Source organism: Xyrauchen texanus, chromosome 29, assembly GCF_025860055.1.
Source record: "Xyrauchen texanus isolate HMW12.3.18 chromosome 29, RBS_HiC_50CHRs, whole genome shotgun sequence".
In the NCBI taxonomy this organism is placed as follows: domain Eukaryota; kingdom Metazoa; phylum Chordata; class Actinopteri; order Cypriniformes; family Catostomidae; genus Xyrauchen; species Xyrauchen texanus.
This window is the reverse complement of record NC_068304.1, coordinates 7,264,656-7,290,638: the sequence shown is the minus strand read 5'-3', so window position 1 is coordinate 7,290,638 and position 25,983 is coordinate 7,264,656. Positions and strand designations below refer to the sequence as shown.

Here is a 25,983-nt window from a genome sequence, read left to right as displayed (position 1 = left end):
GACTAAACAGTACACTATGTCTGCATAACACTTGTGTGTGTTTAGTGTGTGTACTTACTCATGGTGTATGAGGACATGATTTGGTATATGAGGACCGAATATGGTGACTGTATGTGACTAAACAGTACACTATGTCTGCATAACACTTGTGTGTGTTTAGTGTGTGTGCTTACTCATGGTGTATGAGGACATGATTTGGTATATGAGGACCGAATATGGCTGACTGTATGTGACTAAACAGTACACTATGTCTGCATAACACTTGTGTGTGTTTAGTGTGTGTACTTACTCATGGTGTATGAGGACATGATTTGGTATATGAGGACCGAATATGGCGACTGTATGTGACTACACAGTACACTATGACTGCATAACACCTGTGTGTGTTTAGTGTGTGTGCTTACTCATGGTGTATGAGGACATGATTTGGTATATGAGGACCGAATATGGTGACTGTATGTGACTAAACAGTACACTATGTCTGCATAACACTTGTGTGTGTTTAGTGTGTGTGCTTACTCATGGTTTATGGGGACATGATTTGGTATATGAGGACTGAATATGGCGACTGTATGTGACTAAACAGTACACTATGTCTGCATAACACCTGTGTGTGCTTACTCATGGTGTATGAGGACATGATTTGGTATATGAGGACCGAATATGGCTGACTGTATGTGACTAAACAGTACACTATGTCTGCATAACACCTGTGTGTGCTTACTCATGGTGTATGAGGACATGATTTGGTATATGAGGACCGAATATGGTGACTGTATGTGACTAAGCAGTACACTGTCGCTGCATAACACCTGTGTGTGTTTAGTGTGTGTGCTTACTCATGGTTTATGAGGACATGATTTGGTATATGAGGACCGAATATGGTGACTGTATGTGACTAAACAGTACACTATGTCTGCATAACACCTGTGTGTGTTTAGTGTGTGTGCTTACTCATGGTTTATGGGGACATGATTTGGTATATGAGGACCGAATATGGCGACTGTATGTGACTAAACAGTACACTATGACTGCATAACACCTGTGTGTGTTTAGTGTGTGTGCTTACTCATGGTGTATGAGGACATGATTTGGTATATGAGGACCGAATATGGCGACTGTATGTGACTAAACAGTACACTATGTCTGCATAACACTTGTGTGTGTTTAGTGTGTGTACTTACTCATGGTGTATGAGGACATGATTTGGTATATGAGGACCGAATATGGTGACTGTATGTGACTAAACAGTACACTATGTCTGCATAACACCTGTGTGTGTTTAGTGTGTGTGCTTACTCATGGTTTATGGGGACATGATTTGGTATATGAGGACTGAATATGGCGACTGTATGTGACTAAACAGTACACTATGTCTGCATAACACCTGTGTGTGCTTACTCATGGTGTATGAGGACATGATTTGGTATATGAGGACCGAATATGGCGACTGTATGTGACTAAACAGTACACTATGTCTGCATAACACCTGTGTGTGCTTACTCATGGTGTATGAGGACATGATTTGGTATATGAGGACCGAATATGGTGACTGTATGTGACTAAGCAGTACACTGTCGCTGCATAACACCTGTGTGTGTTTAGCATGTGTGCTTACTCATGGTTTATGAGGACATGATTTGGTATATGAGGACTGAATATGGTGACTGTATGTGACTAAGCAGTACACTGTCGCTGCATAACACCTGTGTGTGTTTAGTGTGTGTGCTTACTCATGGTTTATGAGGACATGATTTGGTATATGAGGACTGAATATGGTGACTGTATGTGACTAAGCAGTACACTGTCGCTGCATAACACCTGTGTGTGTTTAGTGTGTGTACTTACTCATGGTTTATGGGGACATGATTTGGTATATGAGGACTGAATATGGTGACTGTATGTGACTAAACAGTACACTATGTCTGCATAACACCTGTGTGTGTTTAGTGTGTGTGCTTACTCATGGTTTATGGGGACATGATTTGGTATATGAGGACCGAATATGGCGACTGTATGTGACTAAACAGTACACTATGTCTGCATAACACTTGTGTGTGTTTAGTGTGTGTACTTACTCATGGTGTATGAGGACATGATTTGGTATATGAGGACCGAATATGGCTGACTGTATGTGACTACACAGTACACTATGACTGCATAACACCTGTGTGTGTTTAGTGTGTGCTTACTCATGGTGTATGAGGACATGATTTGGTATATGAGGACCGAATATGGTGACTGTATGTGACTAAGCAGTACACTGTCGCTGCATAACACCTGTGTGTGTTTAGCGTGTGCTTACTCATGGTGTATGAGGACATGATTTGGTATATGAGGACCGAATATGGCGACTGTATGTGACTAAACAGTACACTATGTCTGCATAACACTTGTGTGTGTTTAGTGTGTGTACTTACTCATGGTGTATGAGGACATGATTTGGTATATGAGGACCGAATATGGCGACTGTATGTGACTACACAGTACACTATGACTGCATAACACCTGTGTGTGTTTAGTGTGTGTGCTTACTCATGGTGTATGAGGACATGATTTGGTATATGAGGACCGAATATGGTGACTGTATGTGACTAAACAGTACACTATGACTGCATAACACCTGTGTGTGTTTAGTGTGTGTGCTTACTCATGGTTTATGAGGACATGATTTGGTATATGAGGACCGAATATGGTGACTGTATGTGACTAAACAGTACACTATGTCTGCATAACACTTGTGTGTGTTTAGTGTGTGTACTTACTCATGGTGTATGAGGACATGATTTGGTATATGAGGACCGAATATGGTGACTGTATGTGACTAAACAGTACACTATGTCTGCATAACACTTGTGTGTGTTTAGTGTGTGTGCTTACTCATGGTGTATGAGGACATGATTTGGTATATGAGGACCGAATATGGCGACTGTATGTGACTAAACAGTACACTATGTCTGCATAACACTTGTGTGTGTTTAGTGTGTGTACTTACTCATGGTGTATGAGGACATGATTTGGTATATGAGGACCGAATATGGCGACTGTATGTGACTACACAGTACACTATGACTGCATAACACCTGTGTGTGTTTAGTGTGTGTGCTTACTCATGGTGTATGAGGACATGATTTGGTATATGAGGACCGAATATGGTGACTGTATGTGACTAAACAGTACACTATGTCTGCATAACACTTGTGTGTGTTTAGTGTGTGTGCTTACTCATGGTTTATGGGGACATGATTTGGTATATGAGGACTGAATATGGCGACTGTATGTGACTAAACAGTACACTATGTCTGCATAACACCTGTGTGTGCTTACTCATGGTGTATGAGGACATGATTTGGTATATGAGGACCGAATATGGCGACTGTATGTGACTAAACAGTACACTATGTCTGCATAACACCTGTGTGTGCTTACTCATGGTGTATGAGGACATGATTTGGTATATGAGGACCGAATATGGTGACTGTATGTGACTAAGCAGTACACTGTCGCTGCATAACACCTGTGTGTGTTTAGCATGTGTGCTTACTCATGGTTTATGAGGACATGATTTGGTATATGAGGACTGAATATGGTGACTGTATGTGACTAAGCAGTACACTGTCGCTGCATAACACCTGTGTGTGTTTAGTGTGTGTGCTTACTCATGGTTTATGAGGACATGATTTGGTATATGAGGACCGAATATGGTGACTGTATGTGACTAAACAGTACACTATGTCTGCATAACACCTGTGTGTGTTTAGTGTGTGTGCTTACTCATGGTTTATGGGGACATGATTTGGTATATGAGGACCGAATATGGCGACTGTATGTGACTAAACAGTACACTATGACTGCATAACACCTGTGTGTGTTTAGTGTGTGTGCTTACTCATGGTGTATGAGGACATGATTTGGTATATGAGGACCGAATATGGCGACTGTATGTGACTAAACAGTACACTATGTCTGCATAACACTTGTGTGTGTTTAGTGTGTGTACTTACTCATGGTGTATGAGGACATGATTTGGTATATGAGGACCGAATATGGCTGACTGTATGTGACTACACAGTACACTATGACTGCATAACACCTGTGTGTGTTTAGTGTGTGTGCTTACTCATGGTGTATGAGGACATGATTTGGTATATGAGGACCGAATATGGTGACTGTATGTGACTAAACAGTACACTATGACTGCATAACACCTGTGTGTGTTTAGTGTGTGTGCTTACTCATGGTTTATGAGGACATGATTTGGTATATGAGGACCGAATATGGTGACTGTATGTGACTAAACAGTACACTATGTCTGCATAACACCTGTGTTTGTTTAGTGTGTGTGCTTACTCATGGTTTATGGGGACATGATTTGGTATATGAGGACCGAATATGGCGACTGTATGTGACTAAACATTACACTATGACTGCATAACACCTGTGTGTGTTTAGTGTGTGTGCTTACTCATGGTGTATGAGGACATGATTTGGTATATGAGGACCGAATATGGCGACTGTATGTGACTAAACAGTACACTATGACTGCATAACACCTGTGTGTGTTTAGTGTGTGTGCTTACTCATGGTGTATGAGGACATGATTTGGTATATGAGGACCGAATATGGCGACTGTATGTGACTAAACATTACACTATGTCTGCATAACACTTGTGTGTGTTTAGTGTGTGTACTTACTCATGGTTTATGAGGACATGATTTGGTATATGAGGACCGAATATGGCGACTGTATGTGACTAAACAGTACACTATGACTGCATAACACTTGTGTGTGTTTAGTGTGTGTGCTTACTCATGGTGTATGAGGACATGATTTGGTATATGAGGACCGAATATGGCGACTGTATGTGACTAAACAGTACACTATGACTGCATAACACCTGTGTGTGTTTAGTGTGTGTGCTTACTCATGGTTTATGGGGACATGATTTGGTATATGAGGACCGAATATGGCGACTGTATGTGACTAAACAGTACACTGTCGCTGCATAACACCTGTGTGTGTTTAGTGTGTGTGCTTACTCATGGTGTATGAGGACATGATTTGGTATATGAGGACCGAATATGGCTGACTGTATGTGACTAAGCAGTACACTGTCGCTGCATAACACCTGTGTGTGTTTAGTGTGTGTACTTACTCATGGTTTATGGGGACATGATTTGGTATATGAGGACTGAATATGGCGACTGTATGTGACTAAACAGTACACTATGTCTGCATAACACCTGTGTGTGTTTAGCATGTGTGCTTACTCATGGTTTATGGGGACATGATTTGGTATATGAGGACCGAATATGGCGACTGTATGTGACTAAGCAGTACACTGTCGCTGCATAACACCTGTGTGTGTTTAGTGTGTGTACTTACTCATGGTGTATGAGGACATGATTTGGTATATGAGGACCGAATATGGCGACTGTATGTGACTAAACAGTACACTATGACTGCATAACACTTGTGTGTGTTTAGTGTGTGTACTTACTCATGGTTTATGGGGACATGATTTGGTATATGAGGACTGAATATGGCGACTGTATGTGACTAAACAGTACACTATGTCTGCATAACACCTGTGTGTGTTTAGCATGTGTGCTTACTCATGGTTTATGGGGACATGATTTGGTATATGAGGACTGAATATGGCGACTGTATGTGACTAAACAGTACACTGTCGCTGCATAACACCTGTGTGTGTTTAGTGTGTGTACTTACTCATGGTGTATGAGGACATGATTTGGTATATGAGGACCGAATATGGCGACTGTATGTGACTAAACATTACACTATGACTTTATAACACCTGTGTGTGTTTAGTGTGTGTACTTACTCATGGTGTATGAGGACATGATTTGGTATATGAGGACCGAATATGGCGACTGTATGTGACTAAACATTACACTATGTCTGCATAACACTTGTGTGTGTTTAGCGTGTGCTTACTCATGGTTTATGAGGACATGATTTGGTATATGAGGACCGAATATGGCGACTGTATGTGACTAAACAGTACACTATGTCTGCATAACACCTGTGTGTGTTTAGTGTGTGTGCTTACTCATGGTTTATGAGGACATGATTTGGTATATGAGGACCGAATATGGCGACTGTATGTGACTAAACATTACACTATGACTTTATAACACCTGTGTGTGTTTAGTGTGTGTGCTTACTCATGGTTTATGAGGACATGATTTGGTATATGAGGACCGAATATGGCGACTGTATGTGACTAAACATTACACTATGACTTTATAACACCTGTGTGTGTTTAGTGTGTGTGCTTACTCATGGTTTATGAGGACATGATTTGGTATATGAGGACCGAATATGGCGACTGTATGTGACTAAACATTACACTATGACTTTATAACACCTGTGTGTGTTTAGTGTGTGTGCTTACTCATGGTTTATGAGGACATGATTTGGTATATGAGGACCGAATATGGCGACTGTATGTGACTAAACATTACACTATGACTTTATAACACCTGTGTGTGTTTAGTGTGTGTGCTTACTCATGGTTTATGAGGACATGATTTGGTATATGAGGACCGAATATGGCGACTGTATGTGACTAAGCAGTACACTGTCGCTGCATAACACCTGTGTGTGTTTAGCGTGTGCTTACTCATGGTTTATGAGGACATGATTTGGTATATGAGGACCGAATATGGCGACTGTATGTGACTAAACAGTACACTATGACTGCATAACACCTGTGTGTGTTTAGTGTGTGTGCTTACTCATGGTTTATGGGGACATGATTTGGTATATGAGGACCGAATATGGCGACTGTATGTGACTAAACAGTACACTGTCGCTGCATAACACCTGTGTGTGTTTAGTGTGTGTGCTTACTCATGGTGTATGAGGACATGATTTGGTATATGAGGACCGAATATGGCGACTGTATGTGACTAAGCAGTACACTGTCGCTGCATAACACCTGTGTGTGTTTAGTGTGTGTACTTACTCATGGTTTATGGGGACATGATTTGGTATATGAGGACTGAATATGGCGACTGTATGTGACTAAACAGTACACTGTCGCTGCATAACACCTGTGTGTGTTTAGTGTGTGTACTTACTCATGGTGTATGAGGACATGATTTGGTATATGAGGACCGAATATGGCGACTGTATGTGACTAAGCAGTACACTGTCGCTGCATAACACCTGTGTGTGTTTAGTGTGTGTACTTACTCATGGTGTATGAGGACATGATTTGGTATACGAGGACCGAATATGGCGACTGTATGTGACTAAACAGTACACTATGACTGCATAACACCTGTGTGTGTTTAGTGTGTGTGCTTACTCATGGTGTATGAGGACATGATTTGGTATACGAGGACCGAATATGGCGACTGTATGTGACTAAACAGTACACTATGACTGCATAACACCTGTGTGTGTTTAGTGTGTGTACTTACTCATGGTGTATGAGGACATGATTTGGTATACGAGGACCGAATATGGCGACTGTATGTGACTAAACAGTACACTATGACTGCATAACACCTGTGTGTGTTTAGTGTGTGTACTTACTCATGGTGTATGAGGACATGATTTGGTATACGAGGACCGAATATGGCGACTGTATGTGACTAAACAGTACACTATGACTGCATAACACTTGTGTGTGTTTAGTGTGTGTGCTTACTCATGGTGTATGAGGACATGATTTGGTATATGAGGACCGAATATGGCGACTGTATGTGACTAAACAGTACACTATGACTGCATAACACTTGTGTGTGTTTAGTGTGTGTGCTTACTCATGGTGTATGAGGACATGATTTGGTATATGAGGACCGAATATGGCGACTGTATGTGACTAAACAGTACACTATGACTGCATAACACCTGTGTGTGTTTAGTGTGTGTGCTTACTCATGGTTTATGAGGACATGATTTGGTATATGAGGACTGAATATGGCGACTGTATGTGACTAAACATTACACTATGTCTGCATAACACCTGTGTGTGTTTAGTGTGTGCTTACTCATGGTTTATGGGGACATGATTTGGTATATGAGGACCGAATATGGCGACTGTATGTGACTAAACATTACACTATGTCTGCATAACACCTGTGTGTGTTTAGTGTGTGCTTACTCATGGTTTATGGGGACATGATTTGGTATATGAGGACCGAATATGGCGACTGTATGTGACTAAACAGTACACTGTCGCTGCATAACACCTGTGTGTGTTTAGTGTGTGTGCTTACTCATGGTGTATGAGGACATGATTTGGTATATGAGGACCGAATATGGCGACTGTATGTGACTAAGCAGTACACTGTCGCTGCATAACACCTGTGTGTGTTTAGTGTGTGTACTTACTCATGGTTTATGGGGACATGATTTGGTATATGAGGACTGAATATGGCGACTGTATGTGACTAAACAGTACACTATGTCTGCATAACACCTGTGTGTGTTTAGCATGTGTGCTTACTCATGGTTTATGGGGACATGATTTGGTATATGAGGACTGAATATGGCGACTGTATGTGACTAAACAGTACACTGTCGCTGCATAACACCTGTGTGTGTTTAGTGTGTGTACTTACTCATGGTGTATGAGGACATGATTTGGTATATGAGGACCGAATATGGCGACTGTATGTGACTAAGCAGTACACTGTCGCTGCATAACACCTGTGTGTGTTTAGTGTGTGTACTTACTCATGGTGTATGAGGACATGATTTGGTATATGAGGACCGAATATGGCGACTGTATGTGACTAAACAGTACACTATGTCTGCATAACACTTGTGTGTGTTTAGTGTGTGTACTTACTCATGGTTTATGGGGACATGATTTGGTATATGAGGACTGAATATGGCGACTGTATGTGACTAAACAGTACACTATGTCTGCATAACACCTGTGTGTGTTTAGCATGTGTGCTTACTCATGGTTTATGGGGACATGATTTGGTATATGAGGACTGAATATGGCGACTGTATGTGACTAAACAGTACACTGTCGCTGCATAACACCTGTGTGTGTTTAGTGTGTGTACTTACTCATGGTGTATGAGGACATGATTTGGTATATGAGGACCGAATATGGCGACTGTATGTGACTAAACATTACACTATGACTTTATAACACCTGTGTGTGTTTAGTGTGTGTACTTACTCATGGTGTATGAGGACATGATTTGGTATATGAGGACCGAATATGGCGACTGTATGTGACTAAACATTACACTATGTCTGCATAACACTTGTGTGTGTTTAGCGTGTGCTTACTCATGGTTTATGAGGACATGATTTGGTATATGAGGACCGAATATGGCGACTGTATGTGACTAAACAGTACACTATGTCTGCATAACACCTGTGTGTGTTTAGTGTGTGTGCTTACTCATGGTTTATGAGGACATGATTTGGTATATGAGGACCGAATATGGCGACTGTATGTGACTAAACAGTACACTGTCGCTGCATAACACCTGTGTGTGTTTAGTGTGTGTGCTTACTCATGGTTTATGAGGACATGATTTGGTATATGAGGACCGAATATGGCGACTGTATGTGACTAAACATTACACTATGACTTTATAACACCTGTGTGTGTTTAGTGTGTGTGCTTACTCATGGTTTATGAGGACATGATTTGGTATATGAGGACCGAATATGGCGACTGTATGTGACTAAGCAGTACACTGTCGCTGCATAACACCTGTGTGTGTTTAGCGTGTGCTTACTCATGGTTTATGAGGACATGATTTGGTATATGAGGACCGAATATGGCGACTGTATGTGACTAAACATTACACTATGTCTGCATAACACCTGTGTGTGTTTAGTGTGTGTACTTACTCATGGTTTATGGGGACATGATTTGGTATATGAGGACTGAATATGGCGACTGTATGTGACTAAACAGTACACTATGTCTGCATAACACCTGTGTGTGTTTAGCATGTGTGCTTACTCATGGTTTATGGGGACATGATTTGGTATATGAGGACTGAATATGGCGACTGTATGTGACTAAACAGTACACTGTCGCTGCATAACACCTGTGTGTGTTTAGTGTGTGTACTTACTCATGGTGTATGAGGACATGATTTGGTATATGAGGACCGAATATGGCGACTGTATGTGACTAAACATTACACTATGTCTGCATAACACTTGTGTGTGTTTAGCGTGTGCTTACTCATGGTTTATGAGGACATGATTTGGTATATGAGGACCGAATATGGCGACTGTATGTGACTAAACAGTACACTATGTCTGCATAACACCTGTGTGTGTTTAGTGTGTGTGCTTACTCATGGTTTATGAGGACATGATTTGGTATATGAGGACCGAATATGGCGACTGTATGTGACTAAACATTACACTATGACTTTATAACACCTGTGTGTGTTTAGTGTGTGTGCTTACTCATGGTTTATGAGGACATGATTTGGTATATGAGGACCGAATATGGCGACTGTATGTGACTAAACATTACACTATGACTTTATAACACCTGTGTGTGTTTAGTGTGTGTGCTTACTCATGGTTTATGAGGACATGATTTGGTATATGAGGACCGAATATGGCGACTGTATGTGACTAAGCAGTACACTGTCGCTGCATAACACCTGTGTGTGTTTAGCGTGTGCTTACTCATGGTTTATGAGGACATGATTTGGTATATGAGGACCGAATATGGCGACTGTATGTGACTAAACATTACACTATGTCTGCATAACACCTGTGTGTGTTTAGTGTGTGTGCTTACTCATGGTTTATGAGGACATGATTTGGTATATGAGGACCGAATATGGCGACTGTATGTGACTAAACAGTACACTATGACTGCATAACACCTGTGTGTGTTTAGTGTGTGTGCTTACTCATGGTGTATGAGGACATGATTTGGTATATGAGGACCGAATATGGCGACTGTATGTGACTAAACATTACACTATGACTGCATAACACTTGTGTGTGTTTAGTGTGTGTGCTTACTCATGGTTTATGAGGACATGATTTGGTATATGAGGACCGAATATGGCGACTGTATGTGACTAAACAGTACACTATGTCTGCATAACACTTGTGTGTGTTTAGTGTGTGTACTTACTCATGGTTTATGAGGACATGATTTGGTATATGAGGACCGAATATGGCGACTGTATGTGACTAAACAGTACACTGTCGCTGCATAACACCTGTGTGTGTTTAGTGTGTGTGCTTACTCATGGTTTATGAGGACATGATTTGGTATATGAGGACCGAATATGGCGACTGTATGTGACTAAACAGTACACTGTCGCTGCATAACACTTGTGTGTGTTTAGTGTGTGTGCTTACTCATGGTTTATGAGGACATAATTTGGTATATGAGGACCGAATATGGCGACTGTATGTGACTAAACAGTACACTATGGCTTCACAATGTTTCATCCCAAATTGGGTCCTCATATACCAAATGTATGGCGTCATTAACCATGAGTAAGCATACACAAACACACACAAGGGTTACAAAACGGCAGCGTACTGCTTAGTCACATACAGTCAGGTCCATAAATATTGGGACATTGACACAATTCTAATCTTTTTGGCTCTATACACCACCACAATGGATTTGAAATGAAACGAACAAGATGTGCTTTAACTGCAGACTTTCAGCTTTAATTTGAGGGTATTTACATCCAAATCAGGTGAACGGTGTAGCAATTACAACAGTTTGTATATGTGCCTCCCACTTTTTAAGGGACCAAAAGTAATGGGACAGATTAACAATCATAAATCAAACTTTCACTTTTTAATACTTGGTTGCAAATCCTTTGCAGTCAATTACAGCCTGAAGTCTGGAACGCATAGACATCACCAGACGCTGGGTTTCATCCCTGGTGATGCTCTGCCAGGCCTCTACTGCAACTGTCTTCAGTTCCTGCTTGTTCTTGGGGCATTTTCCCTTCAGTTTTGTCTTCAGCAAGTGAAATGCATGCTCAATCGGATTCAGGTCAGGTGATTGACTTGGCCATTGCATAACATTTCACTTCTTTCCCTTAAAAAACTCTTTGGTTGCTTTCGCAGTATGCTTCGGTCATTGTCCATCTGTACTGTGAAGCGCCGTCCAATGAGTTCTGAAGCATTTGGCTGAATATGAGCAGATAATATTGCCCGAAACACTTCAGAATTCATCCTGCTGCTTTTGTCAGCAGTCACATCATCAATAAATACAAGAGAACCAGTTACATTGGCAGCCATACATGCCCACGCCATGACACTACCACCACCATGCTTCACTGATGAGGTGGTATGCTTTGGATCATGAGCAGTTCCTTTCCTTCTCCATACTCTTCTCTTCCCATCACTCTAGTACAAGTTGATCTTTGTCTCATCTGTCCATAGGATGTTGTTCCAGAACTGTGAAGGCTTTTTTAGATGTTGTTTGGCAAACTCTATTCTGGCCTTCCTGTTTTTGAGGCTCACCAATGGTTTACATCTTGTGGTGAACCCTCTGTATTCACTCTGGTGAAGTCTTCTCTTGATGGTTGACTTTGACACACATACACCTACCTCCTGGAGAGTGTTCTTGATCTGGCCAACTGTTGTGAAGGGTGTTTTCTTCACCAGGGAAAGAATTCACCACAGTTGTTTTTGTTGGTCTTCCGGGTCTTTTGGTGTTGCTGAGCTCACCGGTGCATTCTTTCTTTTAAGAATGTTCCAAACAGTTGATTTGGCCACACCTAATGTTTTTGCTATCTCTCTGATGGGTTTGTTTTGATTTTTCAGCCTAATGATGGCTTGCTTCACTGATAGTGACAGCTCTTTGGATCTCATATTGAGAGTTGACAGCAACAGATTCCAAATGCAAATAGCACACTTGAAATTAACTCTGGGCCTTTATCTGCTCCTTGTAAATGGGATAATGAGGGAATAACACACACCTGGCCATGGAACAGCTGAGCAGCCAATTGTCCCATTACTTTTGGTCCCTTAAAAAGTGGGAGGCACATATACAAACTGTTGTAATTGCTACACCGTTCACCTGATTTGGATGTAAATACCCTCAAATTAAAGCTGAAAGTCTGCAGTTAAAGCACATCTTGTTCGTTTCATTTCAAATCCATTGTGGTGGTGTATAGAGCCAAAAAGATTTGAATTGTGTTGATGTCCCAATATTTATGGACCTGACTGTACATTAGCAATAAGATACTCTCACTTCAGATCATGTTAAAGCACTTCATGTGTGTCAAACTAAGTTGACAAATGTATTGACAAACCTCTTCAGGAGGGGCAGCGGGAGAGATGACTTGGTCCTGGACTGTAGCTGGAGCCATGGGCTGATGGAGAGGCAGAAAGAGAGAAACAAAGAGAGAGGGAACAAAAGAGAGACAACAAAGTTATGTCAATGGAATTATTTGCTACAGAAATACAGTTTTCTACAAACACAGAATTTGACACATTTGGTAGGAATGAATATAACTTTTAGAATTGATTGTCATTAATTTTGTCAGCACCATATTTTGAAGGGATGTGTGGTCCTGGACAGTAGCTGGAGCCATGGGGGTTTGGGGGAGTGAGAGAGATTCTATGCATTCAACACTACTCACTAGTGTTGTCAAATATACTGGTACCCCGGTACCAAGTCGGTACTCAAACTAGGGATGGGCGATATCTTATCGTTTGCGATATATCGTTGAAAATTCTCCTCACGATAAAAATGTGTCTCCTCGCGATAATAACGATAAGTCTAGTTGATGACGTAGTTTTGTGCGCGCGCGATTCACTGTTCACGTGCGGACATTCTCTGTGCGGAGTGAAAACAAGCATGGCGGAACGCAGCCATTCCGCAACAAATCTGTATCTGGTAGGTATTGAAGGACGGCAGAGCACGGATCCGACACGCAGCGGAGCCGATCCGCAGCCGTTCCGCAGTTGGTGGAAATCCGGGGTAAGAGTGTGTTTCACTCTGAACTTCTTTACTTTATCAGGATTTATTTGCAGTTGTACTCTGTTGTAATTTTGAAACACAACTGAAGACATGGTTGGTGATTGTTACTTTTGCTGTTTGCTTTGCACTATTTTTCCACCATGAGAGTATAAATAAATAAAGAATCTGTGTTTACATTTTAAACTTGTAATTGATTTGAATTATTATTATTGTGTAATTGTTGTTGTGTGATGTTTTTCAGCACAGTCACTGGAACACAACTTAATCTGATATTTTACAGAAGAAAATAATTTATTGTCATTTGTATCGTTATCGCAATAAATCCCTGAAATTATCGTGATACATTTTTTGGCCATATCGCCCATCCCTAACTCAAACATTATTTACTGATACCAGAATTTCTGAAGGTATCGGGTACCGAGTACTGGGTCTACCCGTACCCACGCAGAGGCGGAACTTTCGAACGCTTGCAACAAGCAAAAGATGACGACAAGCAAAGCTGCTGCTGCGGAGTCTCAACTGAATCATGTCGAAAAAAAAAGTGGAAATTTCAGAAAATTCTTTGGATTTGAGGCTGATGAAAAGGAAATATCATAAATCAGCAAAAACCATTTCAGTAACGCTGCTTTCGCAATTTTCTGACGAAAGGAGGAAACACATAAAACTTAATGAAGCACCTGAAAGACACCCAGATTTATTCAAGCAAATAAAGCATATTATCATTTGCATTAGGGCTGAAACGTTTAGTCAACATTATTAACATCGTCGAAAATACAAAATTGATGAGAAAAATGTTCATTGTCGAATAGTCGTTTGATCTCATTTAACATAACATGAAATCACATTAAACTGTAACGGTGACGCGTGAGAGCAGCAGTTCAGAATTACACAGATCACAGGTGCACTCCAAACTTTCACCGTTTATTTTATGTAGATCCCAAAGTATCAGGGAATGATTAAAGTACATTCAGAAGCATGTCCCGTTGTGGAATAAGCGGAGGCGGAGCTCTTTAAAGGAAACATCCCGGCGTTACATCTTAAATGCAGTTATATTTAATGCGTTATAGCTTTATTAAAGTTCAAATAATACAAAAGCAGATCATGTTAATAACTATAAACTCAGAAACAGGCATTTCTCTGTGTGGTCGGCGCCTCTTCTATGAGTTGTGCGAATGTCCCGATCTAAGGACGCTCATCCCTCGAGCGCGGACGCTTAATGCAGATAGATTAGAACTTATTTAATCATAATATCCATATATGTGTCACTGTGCATTTCTTATCATGAAGAAAATTGGCAATATGCAGCTTTATCAATAAGAGAGCACTTTGCACATTAGTTTGCAAATAGTTTATTAATTCTATTGTATGATTGTTTATTTAGGCTTTTTTTTAGTACTTGGTAAAAACTTAAATTAAAAGTTGCAAAAGTTGAAGCAAATCTTTTATCAAAAATCAAAAACATTGTTCAGTTTTGTTATAATTAAAAAACAATATATTTAAATTAAATTGTTGCTCAATGGCATATTTCTGCTCTTAGTTCTGCTGCTAATGTTTTGTAGACTTTGTTAATAAAAGAGTGTTGCTTAGTAACCTGTTTTTGCTTTGGTACCGAAAATGGTATCGAGTACCGTGAAATTTCACTGGTATTGGTACCGACTGCTGAAATGTTGGTACCGTGACAACACTACTACTCACTATTAAAAATACTTTATTCAATAAAAGTCAGTGGTACTCTACCTTGGGCATTTCCTGTCCATGGCAGGAATGTCATGGCAAGTCAACACCTCCATAGTCATAAGTAATCTCTCGAAATTCCCTTCCATCCATAATGGCCAAAAGATGGGGCATACCATCCACTTCTTTTCATCTTTGCATTGGGTTTCTGCTCATCATTCACTAGTCTCCCAAGTGATCTGTCAACGCTTGAAGCATCAATGCTAAAGGGGTCATAAAAATCAACTGTTAAAATTGTTAACTAAAATGAAGCTCTAGAAGAGAACACATCTTTAGGAAGCATGTCAGTCTGCCCCAGATATCTCCATGTGTTATTTGGCTTCATTTCAAAAGATGCACATGGGCTAACATACAGTACAATACAGGCTACTCACCAGGGCAGGGTTGCACCAGCTGTGTGTAAGTTCTCACGTAAGTTGGGATGTAAATTTTACACTAAGGGCTTATTAACTTGCAGGGTTGCAACGGTATGAGATTTTTACGGTATGATAACCGTCTCAGAAAATATCACGGTTTCACAGTATCACGGTATACAGTATTACACAATTACTATTATCAGTGAAAACAGAAGGGTTATTTTATGTATTTATTTATTTTTGAGCAAACACTTTATTATAATTGAAACTTGAAAACATTTATTTTATTGAAGTGTAAAAAAGTCTCTCTTTTGAATATAAATAAATAGAAAAAATAAGAAAGCTAACAGAATTATAATAAACAGAATTATAAACATGATAAAAATAGCATGTAACTATAACATGTTAGTTTACATGTTAAATTATCTACTAACTGAAAAATAACATCAGCTGTGTGAGCTTTTAAAGTAATGTCCTCTGATTATTAACAGTTAATATATACTGTAGGTGCACGACAGTGAGGCCAGACTGCTCGTGTCTGTACCTTTAACTCAGTGTTTCTCAACTGGTTTATAGTAATATATTGATTATTAACAGTTAACATATACTGTAGATGACAGTGAGATCAGACTGTTCCTGTCTGTATCTTTATCTCAGTGTTTCTCAACTGGTTTATAGTAATATATTGATTATTAACAGTTAACATATACTGTAGACGGCTCCTGTCTGTATCTTGAACTCAGTGTTTCTCAACTGGTTTTGCTTCAGGACAGATTTTACATTGGAAATCAAGTGTCGACCTGCCATAGATTAAACAAAACCTGTATTTAATGTATCCTGGGTCACATTTCCTTTTATATTGCAGTTTTGTTCATGGTTTTCCAATACAAGGACATGCATCAAGTGACATTAATTCTATTGTTGATGTCAAAATCTACAGGAAGTTTCTCTCCCCATTTTAAAAATTGAAGAACATATTTACTTACAGTGAGGAAAATAAGTATTTGAACACCCTGCTATTTTGCAAGTTCTCCCACTTAGAAATCATGGAGGGGTCTGAAATTGTCATCGTAGGTGCATGTCCACTGTGAGAGACATAATCTAAAAAATAAAATCCAGAAATCACAATGTATGATTTTTTAACTATTTATTTGTATGATACAGCTGCAAATAAGTATTTGAACACCTGAGAAAATCAATGTTAATATTTGGTACAGTAGCCTTTGTTTGCAATTACAGAGGTCAAACGTTTCCTGTAGTTTTTCACCAGGTTTGCACACACTGCAGGAGGGATTTTGGCCCACTCCTCCACACAGATCTTCTCTAGATCAGTCAGGTTTCTGGGCTGTCACTGAGAAACACGGAGTTTGAGCTCCCTCCAAAGATTCTCTATTGGGTTTAGGTCTGTAGACTGGCTAGGCCACACCAGAACCTTGATATGCTTCTTACAGAGCCACTCCTTGGTTATCCTGGCTGTGTGCTTCGGGTCATTGTCATGTTGGAAGACCCACCCTCGACCCATCTTCAATGCTCTAACTGAGGGAAGGAGGTTGTTCCCCAAAATCTCGCAATACATGGCCCCGGTCATCCTCTCCTTAATACAGTGCAGTCGCCCTGTCCCATGTGCAGAAAAACACCCCCAAAGCATGATGCTACCACCCCCATGCTTCACAGTAGGGATGGTGTTCTTGGGATGGTACTCATCATTCTTCTTCCTCCAAACACGGTTAGTGGAATTATGACCAAAAAGTTCTATTTTGGTCTCATCTGACCACATGACCTTCTCCCATGACTCCTCTGGATCATCCAAATGGTCATTGGCAAACTTAAGACAGGCCTTGACATGTGCTGGTTTAAGCAGGGGAACCTTCCGTGCCATGCATGATTTCAAACCATGACGTCTTAGTGTATTACCAACAGTAACCTTGGAAACGGTGGTCCCAGCTCTTTTCAGGTCATTGACCAGCTCCTCCCGTGTAGTTCTGGGCTGATTTCTCACCTTTCTTAGGATCATTGAGACCCCACGAGGTGAGATCTTGCATGGAGCCCCAGTCCGAGGGAGATTGACAGTCATGTTTAGCTTCTTCCATTTTCTAATGATTGCTCCAACAGTGGACCTTTTTTCACCAAGCTGCTTGGCAATTTCCCCGTAGCCCTTTCCAGCCTTGTGGAGGTGTACAGTTTTGTCTCCAGTGTCTTTGGACAGCTCTTTGGTCTTGGCCATGTTAGTAGTTGGATTCTTACTGATTGTATGGGGTGGACAGGTGTCTTTATGCAGCTAACGACCTCAAACAGGTGCATCTAATTTAGGATAATAAATGGAGTGGAGGTGGACATTTTAAAGGCAGACTAACAGGTCTTTGAGGGTCAGAATTCTAGCTGATAGACAGGTGTTCAAATACTTATTTGCAGCTGTATCATACAAATAAATAGTTAAAAAATCATACATTGTGATTTCTGGATTTTTCTTTTTGATTATGTCTCTCACAGTGGACATGCACCTACGATGACAATTTTAGACCCCTCCATGATTTCCAAGTGGGAGAACTTGCAAAATAGCAGGGTGTTCAAATACTTATTTTCCTCACTGTATATGAGCCCATTATTATCTCGTTTGTTAATTAATATTATATTTATACACATATTACACAGAAGGAAAGGCTCCTCATTACCATGGTTAGGTCAGTGTGCTAGTCTTAAATAATAGTTATATAATAATAAATTACAGTATTTATGAAAAATAAATATTAGCTGAAACACATCTTGAAACTTTAACTACAGCTGCCACTGTTGATATAAAATGAGGTCTAATAAATTCTAACTTTAGATTATTTCATATGAAACTATATAATAATACAGTATAAAAAATATATAACAGTTACTTTTACTCATGTAAAATCATGAAAGAAATTTGTAAAGGTGATGGTGTGTAATTTATTTATTTATTTCGGTGCATAGCACAGTGTTGCTCTTCCTCCGCAGTGCTGTTTGGCATGTCAGGGCTGCTACTGTTGAGAGGTTCGAATTGACAATCTCCGAAACACTTTAAACTAGAAAACTCTCGCTAGAATTGAAATTGGTCACATCAGTTTTGATGTCTGCGCTCCGCAATATCGAGGGAAGCCCAGTTATTGCACGCGTCGCCAGAGAGAAGAGCAGATCATGATCGCGAGATCGTTACACTCGTCGCGAAAGTGCAGATGAGAAGTCTTTAGCTGTTTGCGAGATTATCATTAAATGTGCCTCGGCAGTCTTAAATAGTCGATCACTTGGGAGAACCATGGCATTGTTCTTTCCCTGCTGTCCCAGTCCGAATAGACCAGTTGAGAAACACTGCTTTAACTCACACTCATGTCAGACCCCTCGCTTCTCTCTGACATCTGCTGCATGTGTGTGTGTGTGTGTGACGCAAGTTGACGAGTCTGACAGACAGTCGAGAAGGAAAGGAGATGCACACGCGCATGTGAGATTCTCCGTCCGGTTGCATTTTTTCTCAATACCGTAGATAAGCAAATGCACATGGTGTGATAACCGTCCATTTTCAAACCGTGGTATAGCGTGAAACTGGTATACCGCTGCAACCCTAGTAACTACTAGTTAGTTTGTAAATAAGTCGGTGCTTATTTTGGTTGATCCACCTGTTCTTAAGGCAAGACTTCACTAGTAGGGTGTAAGCTCTCCGTAAAGTGATGCAGTCGCATAATATGATGTTTACTTGTATTTATCCAATAGGCAGCCTTCACATTTGTATACAGAAGTGTTAAAAAGCCGTTAACTTCAATTTGATCTTATTACGGTTGATGTTCACGTAACTGTCAGCTGTAATAAATTATATCCCCATTAAAATACAATACATAATAAAAGTAGATTTAATAAATAGTATATTTGCCCTGTGTAAATAACAATATATAGGAACTGTATGATAAATAAATACTATTACAACAGGCTGGAAATATTTGAATTTCTTATATATTTGGTATATTTTGAAACTTCACACCGGGTGATGCATCCTGAAAACTGCACCGTTAGAACAGTTTCATGCTTAAACGTAAAAATATGTTTTTTTCTCTCTCACGTAATGAGTGTAAACACCATCATATATGTCGAAAGGGCTGATGCCTGTCAATCAAAACATGAGCTCATTGATGTCATTAAATATTTCATCCATTACTCCTGGTCAGAGTCTGCCGTAAATATTTCGTTTATACGTAGGGTTACGTCATACCTAAGATTAATGGTGCAATGCTCAAATATTTAGTAGTGCATAAATTGTGACTTAGTGCCAATTTACACCACAACTAGGCTAAGATTGAAGTTACACACAGCTGGTGCAACCGGCCCCAGTAATCATTTCACTGTATGAAGATGTTTGTGTATTCATTTAATGAGTCTGATACCTTATACAACATTCCTCTGGATTCAAGAATGAATGAACCTTTCAACATAAAGCCTTTTGCAAATACACCTCGCCCTATTAAAAAAAACACAACTGTTAATGGCAGTAATGGTAAACAAGCAGTAAACAAACTCTGAAATTACATTGTGTGCCAAATTAATATGCAAAACACAATAAAACACATAAAGCAATGGGAATCTGTTAACCAAAACTGTTTGACTAATAGTACTTTTTATTATTTTATACAGTTTTTACTTTTTATGATTACTAATTAAAAAATCATAAATGTTAGCATTTGTATTGTACCACTTAAATAATATAAACAACGTAAAAACATAGAAAAGTACATTTTCTAATGAGATTGGAAAAGTCCAAAGGAAAAATCAAATAACTAATCAAAAACATTAAGATAAACATGTTATCAAAAAATAAAATACCTAAATAATCTGTTGTTTTCCATATGAACACTCTGTATGTCTGATGGAGCATTCTTTATCTAACATAACAGAGCTCAACTTGCATTAAGAGACAAAAGGTTTACAAAAACATCTTACCTTTGGTGTGATTGATATATATATATATCCATGTATGTCTTAATCTTTGTCCAACTTCACGTGCTGTTCTGTATCTCTGAGAGGATTTAGTCCCCTAGTACAAAATATAATGTCAAGTCAGTCTCCACAGATATGCAGAATAATATTAATAACTCATTGCTTTAGCAGTGGCCCAAAATAACACACACAGAACACAGAATAACAATATTATCGCTAGTTTCATATAATTGGGTATGGTTTGGAGCTTTAAACAGAGTGCTTTTTAACTAATAGTTGGTTTGCCCCTTCCTGCTCCATAACCATCACCGACAGCTGAAAGTATTCTTGTTGACACGTTTATGATAAACTGATAAATCAACAAGCGTGTACAAGCAGGTGAAGTTAGAAGATAACTCACTGTATGCACACTCATGACAGTATTTCATTAGTTACGAGTAATCTTAACTGAGTAATGAACAATTAAATAAGTCGTAAAGCTATTTAAACTCCACTGAGGCTATCAGACACATTTTTCATTAAATGTATAAAATATTAAATAAAAGGGCTTACTTTTCAGTTTTCGGTAAATTCCATGATGCTGAAGAACTGTTGCAGCTCCGATGTTAATCACTTCTCCAAACGCGGCGAATCTTCTCGAAACAGCCGACGTTTACGGCCAATTGTACGATATGGCGGGGAAATGTGTATGATTTAGCGGGGAAATGTGTGTTATTTGGCGCGAATGTGTGTACCTTGCAATACCAATTCCCACCTACAGGGGCACTGTTCAAAGTTCACACATACACATCATGGTTTAAAAGGTCCATATTTGTAAAGGTCATAAAAAGCGTGGGGATGTTTATCACATTCAAATAGCAATGTGAATTAATAAAACTAGTAATGTAGTAATCATACATCTATTAATAATGCTTTAAATTATTATTATTCAATAATTATAACAATTTAAATTCCCCGAATTACGAGACCATCAAAATTGGTCTCATAAACCGAATGGCCTCGTAATGCTGGTGTGTAAACCTGAAAATTGGTCTCATAAACCACATATGCCTACACACACACACACACACTCTGTCACCCTATAACAATTTATTTTTCCTAAAAAAAAAAATGCATTTTAGATTTCATTAAAAAGGTTAGAGACCTGTAGAACCACAACAAAAGGACAAACACTCATTTAGACTGACCACTCATCCAGATTAAGTTTTCTTATTTTCTCGTTGGATTATTGTGCTGCAGATGTTTGCCATCCATCAGGGTAACCACATTACTCTGGGGGAATTAGATTGATGAATAGAATTCTCTTCTTCAAATTAGCAGAGACAAACAGGCATGAGGTGTGCGGCTGTGCTGATAACACTCAGGATTTCACACAGCGATGAGTTGCCCCACCTGAGCTCACAGACGGAAAACACAGCTAATCTTCCTATTAGCTTGTCTCAATGCTGTAGCCAAAGCTTCTTTTATTGCATTACCAACACACTCGCATGACCAAATCTCGCTGGGGCAACTTTTTGCTTGCACAACTGAAATTATGCCCTTGGTCCGTATGTTAAATGTCACTCTGATACCTTATTCAAATTTCTGAGCATCCCATTGCTTTCTTTACCCAATGCAAAATGTAAATGTTAAACTATTTTTATGTATTGCTTATTTGCACATGTTTGTTGAGTTTCACAATGTCCAAGTTGTAGCTCACAAAATTTGAAAATCATCATACAAAATGATCCATGTTATTTGTGTGCTGCATTCCGGATCTTCCAATGCATGTGATCACTTTGTGTGAAGAACAAATCCAACTTAAAGTGTTTCAGCAACAATCAGCATTCCCATTCTCCATAAGATTCTGAGCCCAAACTCATGCTCATTCATACATTCAATTTTGCCACTTCAATAAGCATAACAATAGCTTTGACGTCAGTGATCTCAAATACCAATGGCTCTCACATGTCATGTGACTGATTATGACAGGGCTGGTTCTAGAAATAAAGAGGATATAGGCTAAATTTAAGTTACAATCATACAATCCTAAAAGGGTTATATCATGGGAAATCAAATGTTCCTTTATCTCATTAAATAAAACTTACTGTAACTTTTAGAACTGAAACTTCCTCCCCAATCCAAATAAACTATTCATTAAAACAGTCAGGGCTGAGACAATGCAGGAATGAGGAGTGAACCCATTCACAAGTATCTTTAATGAAACAAATAATCAGGACACATGACCAGTGGCGGTTCTACATTGAATTGCACCCTGGGCGAGACCACCTTTGACCCCCCCCCCAAAAAAAAAAAACACACACACACGCACAAAATTATCCACAAACAGTCATATTTTATTATAACAACATTTCTCTGCACAAATCCTTCCTAACATCCGACATTGTGCAGAATTGTGTTCATTGTCTTTTGGCAAACTATGACAGTTATCAGAACTTAAATATACACTATATACATAAATGTGCCAAACATATATACAATCAAATATATAAAAAATGTAACAAGTGCAGAGAGCAACAATAATATAACACATTAAGAATAATATACAAATAAAATATAGAATAGAATATATATATATTATATATTACACACAAATGTGAAAACACACTAAAGACAATCTAAATATTACACTATTGCACTAAGAACAGAAAACACAAACTAAAACTAAAACCTGACTTTTCTGGCTTTCCTTGTTGCAAAATCATCAATGATGTCATCGTATGAAATCTGCTCCCCTATTGAGTGATTGATACTGATGACGGCAAGGCCAGTGAGCCGTTCCTGGGACATGGTTGATCTCAGGTATGACTTGATCAACTTTAGTTTTGAAAAGCTCCTCTCTGCTTGAGCCACAGTGACTGGCAGAGTAAGTGCAATCCTGATAGCAGTCCAAAAATTGGGGTAGATCTCCGATAGATCCTTATCATGCATAAAAGTGATAAGCTCATGGAGGCTCATGGTCTTTGATGGCAGTTCAGGGAAGTTCTTAATTTCCTGCACAAGCTCACTACTGTCCACATCAGAGTGCCCCTTAAAGTGCAGTGTGCTGCCTAGTGCCTCGCATTGCTCTGCCAGCTCCTCACCTGCAAGACTTGGAAAATTTGTCCAAACCCTGATTTTCTTTCCCACATTTTCCAATGTGTAAAATCTCTCCTTGATGGCTGACGTGGCTGCATCAATGACATCGTTGAAGAATCCAACCTCCAACTTCCTAAGTGCATCACTGAAAGGCTCATCATGTGATTCATATGAGAAGATGCTGCTTTGTGGACCTCAGCCTTTTTTGTTTTAAAACAGCCTCCACATTCATCTCTTCACAAATGTCTTTGGCCGCCATCTGTGCAGTCACAAAGCCACTTGCCCTGTAGCTCTGGAGATCTCGCTCAGTCTTCTTCAAAAGACTCACAGCTAGGTCCACATCCACTAGGAGAGTGCATGAGTTTGCTGGCATGCTGTATTGCAGATAGCATGTCATACCAAACAACCGTGCAGATGCTGAAGCGGTATGACCCCACCTCCTCAGACAAAGACTGGGCCTCAGCCTTTATAACAGGGTCTTTGGTGTGGTCTTTCACCTCAATTAAAGCCTCTCTCACGGCAGCTCCCTGGTACCTCATGGGCTCGACGCTATTGACCTTGCTCTCCCACCTTGTTTCTGCCCACATCTTTAAGGTGATGCTCACATGGTTCTTCAGTATGGCCCATCTTTGGGTGGAGGCTGAAAATAATGTGTAGAGCTTTTGCAGGACACCAAAGTAACTTATAGCATCAACAGATCCCTTAGCAGCATCACACACAACTAAATTCAATGTATGTGCTCCACATGGCACAAACAGAGCTCGGGGATTCTTTTCTAAGAGCCTGGCTTGAACTACCTTATTATTTATCATATGACTGTCCTCTGCAGTCTTCAAAAGGAATTCCCAACTCCTCAAGGATCAGGATCATGGATTCCAAGTGCTGGCCTGTGGACTCCTCTGCCTCCAAAAATCCCATAAAATGTTCCCTGATATGGGGCTTCTCCATCAGTGACACCACTCTAATGACCACTGACAACTGTTCTGTGTGACTTATATCTGGGGTGCAGTCCAGAATTACAGAAAAAAACTTTGCAAAAGAGGCTGTTGTTCTTCACTGAATAAATCAGCCAACTTCTTGCCATCTTTTCACCACTTACTAATGTCTTCCTAAAATATTGGTGGTGGCAACTTCTCCCATCACTCTCATTCCTACGGAAAACAAAGCCAGGTGGCACCTTACATGGTCCTCTGCGAACCAGATCAATCCGAATCCTGTCAGTCAGATGTGAGGGCCAGTTAGCAGGGTCGGTTGACAGAGGCTCATCCTCAGCAGTGGGGCTTAGTGGGGGTTCAGCTCCAGGCATTTCTATCAGACAGCATTTTGGCACATTACTCAAAGCACATAGCAGTGGAACATAACACATAGGCCTACTCAGAAATGATCAGAAATATTAAAATTACATTAAATTGCAGTTGTTCAGTTGTCTTGTAGCCTAGGCATACCCCCTCCACACACACACACACACACACACTTGTTGTGTTTCCATGTTTTATGGGGACTTTCCATAGACATAATGGTTTTTATACTGTACAAACTTTATATTCTATCCCCTAAACCTAACCCTACCCCTAAACCTAACCCTCACAGAAAACTTTCTGCATTTTTACATTTTCAAAAAACATAATTTAGTATGATTTATAAGCTGTTTTCCTCATGGGGACCGACAAAATGTCCCCACAAGGTCAAAAATTTCAGGTTTTACTATCCTTATGGGGACATTTGGTCCCCACAAAGTGATAAATACACGCTCACACACACACACACACACACACACACACACACACACACACACACACACACACACACACACACACACACACACACACACACACACACACACACACACACACACATACACACACAAAATTAACCTGAAGGCTCATGCTGGAGAGAAGTAGAGGCAAAGTTAACATCATCCTCAA

General features: G+C 39.8%; 1 long non-coding RNA gene across 1 annotated transcript; it reads right to left on the bottom strand.

Annotated features, from left to right (window-relative positions):
- Positions 1–20,446: 20,446 nt before the first annotated feature.
- Positions 20,447–21,763, bottom strand: LOC127622867 (uncharacterized). The gene is made up of 3 exons (XR_007968018.1): positions 21,533–21,763; positions 20,984–21,077; positions 20,447–20,504 (listed from the first exon to the last, which is right to left on the bottom strand). It is a non-coding gene; the product is annotated as an uncharacterized LOC127622867 (long non-coding RNA).
- Between the last annotated feature and the right edge of the window lie 4,220 nt (positions 21,764–25,983).